The sequence below is a fragment of the Pseudophryne corroboree genome, chromosome 2, assembly GCF_028390025.1.
Source record: "Pseudophryne corroboree isolate aPseCor3 chromosome 2, aPseCor3.hap2, whole genome shotgun sequence".
Classification (NCBI taxonomy): domain Eukaryota; kingdom Metazoa; phylum Chordata; class Amphibia; order Anura; family Myobatrachidae; genus Pseudophryne; species Pseudophryne corroboree.
Window position 1 is genome coordinate 108,084,598 of NC_086445.1, and position 9,532 is coordinate 108,094,129.

Consider the following 9,532-nt stretch of genomic DNA (forward strand, 5'->3'; position numbering starts at 1 on the left):
ACAATATACTGCGCACAACTACAATGCAGCACAGATATGGATAGTATACTTGACGACACAGAAGTAGAGCAATGGACTACTGTACCATACTGCTATATATATATATATATATATATATACTGGTGGTCAGCAAAATTCTGCACTGTCCTCCTACTATATACTGCGCACAACTACAATGCAGTACAGATATGGATAGTATACTTGACGACACAGAGGTAGAGCAATGGACTACTGTACCGTACTGCTATATATATATATACTGGTGGTCAGCAAAATTCTGCACTGTCCTACTATATACTGCCCACAACTACAATGCAGCACAGATATGGATAGTATACTTGACGACAAAGAGGTAGAGCAATGGACTACTGTACCGTACTGCTATATATATATATACTGGTGGTCAGCAAAATTCTGCACTGTCCTCCTACTATATACTGTGCACAACTACAATGCAGCACAGATATGGATAGTATACTTGACGACACAGAGGTAGAGCAATGGATTACTGTACCGTACTGCTATATATATATATACTGGTGGTCAGCAAAATTCTGCACTGTCCTCCTACTATATCCTCCTACTATATACTGCACACAACTACAATGCAGCACAGATATGGATAGTATACTTGACGACACAGAGGTAGAGCAATGGACTACTGTACCGTACTGCTATATATATATATATATATATATATATATATATAAATATACTGGTGGTCAGCAAAATTCTGCACTGTTCTCCTACTATATACTGCGCACAACTACAATGCAGCACAGATATGGATAGTATACTTGATGACACAGAGGTAGAGCAATGGACTACTGTACTGTACTGCTATATATATATATACTGGTGGTCAGCAAAATTCTGCTCTGTCCTCCTACTATATACTGCGCACAACTACAATGCAGCACAGATATGGATAGTATACTTGACAACACAGAGGTAGAGCAATGGACTACTGTACCGTACTGCTATATATATATATATATATATATATACTGGTGGTCAGCAAAATTCTGCACTGTCCTCATACTATATACTGTGCACAACTACAATGCAGCACAGATATGGATAGTATACTTGACCACACAGAGGTAGAGTAATGGACTACTGTACCGTACTGCTATATATATATACTGGTGGTCAGCAAAATTCTGCACTGTCCTCCTACTATATACTGCGCCCAACTACAATGCAGCACAGATATGGATAGTATACTTGACGACACAGAGGTAAAGCAATGGACTACTGTACCGTACTGCTATATATATATACTGGTGGTCAGCAAAATTCTGCACTGTCCTACTACTATATACTGCGCACAACTACAATGCAGCACAGATATGGATAGTATACTTGACGACACAGAGGTAGAGCATTGGACTACTGTACCGTACTGCTATATATATATATACTGGTGGTCAGCAAATTTCTGCACTGTCCTCCTACTATATACTGCGCACAACTACAATGCAGCACAGATATGGATAGTATACTTGACGACACAGAGGTAGAGCAATGGACTACTGTACCGTACTGCTATATATATATACTGGTGGTCAGCAAAATTCTGCACTGTCCTCCTACTATATACTGCACACAACTACAATGCAGCACAGATATGGATAGTATACTTGACGACACAGAGGTAGAGCAATGGACTACTGTACCGTACTGCTATATATATATATACTGGTGGTCAGCAAAATTCTGCACTGTCCTCCTACTATATACTGCGCACAACTACAATGCAGCACAGATATGGATAGTATACTTGACGACACAGAGGTAGAGCAATGTGTTACTGTACTGAACTGCTATATATTTATACTGGGGGTCAGCAAAATTCTGCACTGTCCTCCTACTATATACTGCGCACAACTACAATGCAGCACAGATATGGATAGTATACTTGACGACACAGAGGTAGAGCAATGAACTACTGTACCGTACTGCTATATATATATTCTGGTGGTCAGCAAAATTCTGCACTGTCCTCCTACAATGCAGCACAGATATGGAGCGTTTTCAGGCAGAGAACGTAAATATTTGCAGCACACTGAGCACAGATATTTGCAGCACACTGAGCACAGATATTTGCAGCACACTGAGCACAGATATTTGCAGCACACTGAACAGTGAACACAGAAACTGAGAGAACGCAGCCACGTCCTTTCGATTTCATCTCCAAAGTACGAGTGAAAATGGCGGCGACGCGCGGCTCCTTATATAGAATACGATTCTCGTGAGAATACGACAGCGGGATGATGACGTACGGGCGCGCTCAGGTTAACCGAGCAAGGCGGTAAGATCCGAGTCTGCCTCGGAACCGTGTAAAATAGGTGAAGTTCGGGGGGCTTTGTATCTTGACGAACCGAACCCGCTCATCTCTAATATATATAATATTATATATATATATATATCTATCTATCACTATACAGCCCCTTCCCCTATATAACATCACATGTGCGCACTGGGGACTTATCCCTCATAACAGTTTATGGTATTAGCCTCTCACCAGCTTCATTGTCCCCGCAAACTGCACACTACAAACTCACACTCTGCACCAGCACCAGAAACAGCAACCACCATTTTCCTTCCTGGCCGCGCAAGGCACGGCGGGAGTTGTAGTCTCCCCACAGCACTGCCTTGATGTCACAGTGACGCGCACCCTCCACAGTCTGTCGTGCTAGATACACTTATGCCACACAGTGCCAGATATGCCCCATAATGCCAGATATACATACAAGGGCGTAGCTACCATAGGTGCAGGGAGTGCATCTGCTATGGGGCCCAGAGCTGAGATGAGCCCTCCTTCCCTGTCAAAGTTAAATGTGTTTTATACATTTTCACCATTAGGAGGTACATAGGGATCCTTACAAACTTTTGCCTTGGGGCCTGCAATATATCAAGGTATGCCCCTGGACTTGCTTATTGTAATGTGGTCTAAAAATGGACTGATGGACATTATAATATTACATAATATGAATTGGAGCACTGTAATGTGGCACAATATGAAGTGGAAGCACAATGGTGTGGAATAATATGAACTGGGGAGACTATATGGCATAATGTGAATTGGGGGTACTGTGTTACATAATGTGTACTGGCAGCCCTACATTGTGACATAATGTGAACTTGGGAACATTGATGGTTCTCAAAATAAACTACAGCACTACTCTGGGGCATAACATTAAATAGGGCACTACAATGGTTCAGAAAATGAACTAGGGCACTATTATGGGGCATTTAATTCCCAACTGCTGCGGAGAAGTATCTCTCTAGAAGCATTGGAACAGGGGGCCCTTCAAAATACTGCTATGGGGCTCACAACATTCTTGCTATGCCCCTGTATATATATGCCCCACAATGCCAGTTAAACATATGGTCCACATTGCCAAATATGCCCCACAGTGCCAGCAAAACATAAGCCCCAGAATGCCAGATATACATATGCTCCACAATGCCAGATACACATATGTCCCACAGTGCCATATATACATATGCCCCCAGGGCCAGTTACGCCCCACAATGCCAGTTATACATATGCCCCGTCGAACCCCACAGCAGACCACCCCACACCTCCCTCCCGCTGCTCACCTGCTGCTGCTGTGTCAGGGTCAGGGGACAGAGAGGAGAGCAGAGCGTGGGCCCATCCCTCAGTACTGCTCAGTCAGACTCTGGTGGTCTTCGGCCGTGGCGTATATATTCTCAATTCAGCACCGGTTTCTTAGCCAACCAGAGCTTGCAGACCGGCAGCCACGGCTCCTGATTGGCTGCCGGTCCACGAGCTCTGATTGGCTAACAAACCGGTGTTCAGTTAAGAAGATACACACTGCAGCCGGAGACCAAAGTCTGACTGAGCAGCATTGAGGGACGATGCCGCGGTCCACTCTACTCTCCTTCCCTGACACAGCAGCGGGCTAGGAAGGGGAGGAGGAGCATATCGGCGGCTTTTACCGTAATAGTCGCTAACTGCGGCTATGGTGTGTGTGAGTGACGGCTAGATTCGTATCTGTACGCCGCACCCTAGCATACTGCCACACTTGCAGGCCTGGTCTCTCCTATCCAGATCTGTGACTCTATTACTCAGAGCTCCTAGACACGCCCAGCGTTAGCAAATGAGTCACAGAGTCACATATCTGGACAAATATATATGAGATAGGAAACTAGCTACACATGCATTACCTGTACTTTTATCAAACGTAACACTAATTATTGGGACACAAGACTTTACTGTTGGAAGTGTGCATCTCATTGAACAAACCACTTCCTACTAGATGACATTGGGGGTCATGCAGAACCGAATGCAGCTGCATGTCTGTACGCAGCAGCTGCATTTGGGTGGTCTGCGCATGCACACTGGCCGCAGAGCGCATGCGCAATTTTACACATTGGCCCTCATTCCGAGTTGTTCGCTCGTTGCCGAGTTTTGCTATATTGCGATTAGTCACTTACTGCGCATGCGCAAGGTTCGCAGAGCGCATGCGCTTAGTTATTTTACTCAAAAGTTAGGTATTTTACTCACGGCATAACGAGGATTTTTCATTGTTCTGGTGATCGGAGTGTGATTGACAGGAAGTGGGTGTTTCTGGGCGGAAACAGGCCGTTTTATGGGAGTGTACGAAAAAACGCTGGCGTTTCTGGGAAAAACGCGGGAGTGGCTGGAGAAACGGGGCAGTGTCTGGGCGAACGCTGGGTGTGTTTGTGACGTCAAACCAGGAACGAAACTGACTGAACTTTTTGCAATGGCTGAGTAAGTCTGGAGCTACTCAGAAACTGCTAAGAATTTTCTATTCGCAAATCTGCTAATCTTTCGTTCGCAATTCTGCTATGCTAAGATACACTCTCAGAGGGCGGTGGCTTAGCGTGTGCAATGCTGCTAAAAGCAGCTAGCGAGCGAACAACTCGGAATGAGGGCTATTGTGCCCACATCCTTCCAGCAGTGGCGAGCATTTTCGGGGCGGCTGCGTGACATCACATGCAGCCGCTCCGGGCCGCCTGACAGCTTTGCACATGTGCAGCACCTGTTCTGCGCATGCCTGAATGGGTCCTGTGATGATGGGCGCAGAATTGTATCAGACTGTCAGTGATTGACAGTCTGATGCCTCTGGGGGTGGGGAGAGGGCAGCAATGGCTTCTAGGTGGCAGCTGCGGTGGCTTTCTTGCATGACCCCATGGGTCATGCAACTAGCCGATGGAGCCAGGGAAGATCCAATAATGCATCTTAAAACACAGTTCGGACCAATAATGCAGCAGGAGGCGTGACGTTCCCTGCTGCATTACCATATTAGTGCTATCGCTGCTGCTTCTAGGTAAACAACAGCGATAACACTTCCATCCACATCTGAATGAGGGCCTGAGTCCAAATGAACTTTGTGCAATAATTGTGCTGATTGATGCTCTTTTTTTTGTAGCTTCATTGTTTTTTGTTTTGTTTTTTGCTCCTATAACATGCAGTTTTATACAGTGTATAGGCAACATCATGGTCTTTTTGTCATGTGCAGAGTCTTATAATTAATTTGCTATAATAAGTTATGTATAGTGCTGTAAGTAAACTATGTCAAATGTCAGGGATATGTCAGGAATTATGCTTTAGAGCTAGGAACTCAAGATAGCACAGAATAGCAGGAGAGCAAAGATAGCCAAGTGTCAGGAACTTAGTATAGTACATGGGCAGCAGTGTTCAGAACCCAGGATTTCACACAGTAGTAAAATGTTCTTACATAGGATTGCACCTAGGTAGCCAAGTGCCAGGACTTCAAAATAGTATCGTTAGAGGGTTGCTAACAACTCGGAGTTGCACACATATACAGCAGTGAAGGACACACAATTGCACATTGGTAGCCAAGTGTCTGGAACTCAGTATAGCACAGTACAAAGAATGAAGATTGTCAGAATGCAAGATTGCACATGGGTAAGCAAGCATCAGAAACTCATGAGTTCCAAGAACTGGGGATATCACTCAATAGCAGAGTGTGAGCTACACAGATATAGCATAATGTCAGGATTATCATATTGCTTACTTGCAGTAGGATTACAGGTTTGCACTGGGAAAGCAGAGTCAGGATGTTGGGACTGCACACTGGTAGGAGGATGTCAGGATTGCACTCAGGTAGCAGAGCATAGGAGCACATGGATATCAGAATTTATGTAATTTAGGATTGCACATTGGTAACAGGATGCTAGCAACTCAGGTTAGCAGGCTGATAGTAGGGAGTGAGGAGTACACAGATAGCAGAACATCAAGTACACATAAGAGCACACAGGTAGTAGTGCTTCAGGAACTTGGAATTGCACACTTGTTCACAAAATGCCTGGAAGTTCAGCATTGCCACTAGTAGCATCTTTGTAGGAATACTACAATATTTGCAGAAGCAAAGGATAGCAGGAACAAGACCAGATTACAGTGACAGCACTCACCAAACGATTAAATGAAATCTAAGCACAGGTACAGTTCTTTAACTGAGGAAAGCAACGGATTGATTAACTGCTGTAATCCTGAAACAACAGCATCTTTGGTATGATATCACAGCGATAAATTCACAAATAGCAAGACCAGTTCTGACAACAGACATCAATAAATGGGCAACAGCTGGCATGGTAAGTGATTGACAACCAGGCACCATTTGTCGGTGGCTACTGAATTGTAGGCATTTTGCCACTGTTTCAGGGGCGTGCCTGAGCCTGTTAGAATGAGTCCAGTGAATGACTTCCTAAGGCCATGCCCATAAGGTTACTCAGACAGTTGTTTATCGTCTGATGTGCATCCAATGTCTGTATCTTCGCACACCAGTGGCATATCAGAATCTCAAAACAAATTCCAGCGGCTGAAACATTTGTAAATTTTTTCACAGCCACTAAATACAATTTCACAACTGTTGAGGCTTCGGTATACATCTCTGAATCAGGCCCTTAGACAATGTCTTGATCCAGAAGAAAGGAAGGAAGAAGTTTACCATTTTTTACTGAGGTGTAGGGCTAGCCGTGCACGTGAGATCTGTGGCCTTTAGAGGTAAGTGTAGTAAGAAAAAAAGCTCACCCACCAGCCCCATTGCTTTGAGACTAAACAGTTTGGATAACATTATTCATCCACCCAGCTTTCAGAGTATCTTTTGGAGGAATACATGATCACTTGTTGGTACTATGGTGGCCAATCCCAGGATCAGGATCGGCGGGATCCCAGGATTTAGGGCCAAAAACGGCCGGGATTCAATCCCGGGATTGGAAGCTCCAATCCCGGGGATTGAGGGATCAGTGTTGAGAGTCCACAGGACGCTCAGATGCCGCCCGACTTCCTCCTTCTGGCTCCCCAGCGCAGCATGAGAGTTCACGCTGCACCGTCACACGCTGCTGGGAGCCGCCAGAGGATGTTCCCCACCTGCCCGTCCCCGGTATATGGTGAGTTATGTGTGCGGGGCGGGGCGGGGCAAGGGGGCGGCCACATAGCTAAAAGCCAATCCCGGGTATCCCGGGAATCCCGGGATTGGCCATTTTTCAATCCCGATACCCGGGATTGAAAAAAGGGCCCGGGATTGGCTTCCCTAGTTGGTATCATGATGCTATAAAAGTACACCCAACCAATTAATTCATGTCATCACTATTGGTAGAACCTATGACATTGATAGGTGTCAGCAGCATGTGATGGAGGTCAGTCCACTTGATGAATAGGACGCTAATCAACACAGGGCTAATACAGCATGTATACAATGAAGTAACCTCTGGTGTAACAGGTCCTGCCAAAAGCGGGTTCATACAGGTGGAGTGTGGTATCTGGAGCACACACCTGCACATACACTTAGTGGTGGCAGTGGAAAGTATGCAGTAACTAGAAGTGGTAACACACGGCAATGGCAGGCTCTGTAGAGTGTCTACACAGTCCCCCACAAGGAGACACACTGGATGATGGAAGAGAAGCACATGGAAAAGCGGTGCAGGAGCAGTAGCTCTTTGGGAAAGAGGCCATTCTATTATATTGTGTCTCTCTGAAATACATTGCCCATTGAAAGTTGAGAATTATATAATATTCAAATTATTCCAGTAAAAAACAAAAAGTATATATCATGCCAGGCTGCAATTTTGAAAGAAACATTTTGTATTATATCATTTGCATGTTTGTGTGGGAGGGGGCAGTGTGTTACGTGTAACTATTACCCTACAGAATCTATAGATCAACCACATCTTTCTCTGGGGGTCTATTGACGATACCAGATGGCTCCCGATAATTTTGTTTTCTATTCGCGGGGGTTGCTGGAGGAATTCATCATTGCTCTGCCACGGAGACAGCTCATCCAAAAATCAGTTGTCTCAGCAAGTCTTTTCCCCACTACCTTAGTACTGTAGCAGTGGCACATAACCCTGCTGAGTCTGACCTTGGCAGTGCTAATGCGCATGCGCAAACCTTCTGGCAGAAAGAGCCGAGCAGTGGCTGAGGGATCCCTTTTCGCAAGCATCCCCACCAGTAGGTACCCCCACCGGCAACGCCTTTCGATTTTCTCTTCTTCAGGCTGCAGAGAAAATTGAAACGCATTGCTGGTAGGGTGCCAACAGTTTTGAATGTTTGCTCCTGATTAGGCATTATCTGCATTTATTGTGGAGTAATTGGGAGCTTCATTAATGCACGTCTGATTTGCTCAGACTCTTAACCATTTGGTAGGCATCAGAAACAGCGGGACTGTGTCAATATTAGTTCAAATGTTTCTCTGCACCTTTGATGTTTATTTGATACTGGAGGGACGTTTGAATAAAGATTTCTTTGAAAGGAATGATACGTGTGTTCAAACCTCTTGTGATGTATTCTGTAAGGTAATTTAAACACTCAAAGAGACAGTACGGTGTCTGGGAGAGGACAATCCTTGTGATGCACCTTTCCTGCCTGTGAATAGGAGCACATGTGGTGGAGAAAATTCTAAACAGTCTATGGTATGAACCTCTTTTTCTCTGATTGTGTTTGAGGAGGATGTTTAAACAAAGAGAACGCCAATACCAACAATATATAGGTTGCCAACAATATGTGTTTTGTGCCTAATTAAAGAAATTTGTTTCCCCTGAATTGATTACTCATGATCAAGATTGGGCCTGCTCAGTGGCGGCATCCGGGTCGGTGACACCAGGTGAAGCCAAGAAATCCCTTTTGGCGCAAGCTCAGAAAGGGGTGTGGCTTCTCAGGCAGAAGAAGTTGCCTTGCGAGAGCCACGCAGATGTCACTAAAGGGGTGTGGCCACACAGGAATCCCCTGATTACTTCACTCAGGGGGCACACGGGCTGCCCCTGGAAACTTCTCCAGCACTGTCGCCTCCTCCTCATTGACAGGAGCTAAGTGTGGCAGGATAGCGTCACACTGCAGCATCGGCCTACCGTCATTGCGGAGGAGTCAGCATTTTGGTGTTACCCCCTAGAAGGGTGATACCTGGGTGCGGCCCGCACCCCCTGCATCTCCCTTTGTGATGCCTCTGGGCTAGCTCACAATATGGTTGCCTCTGCTGTGTTTACGTGACAGGTACACTTTTAATTTGGAGATGCT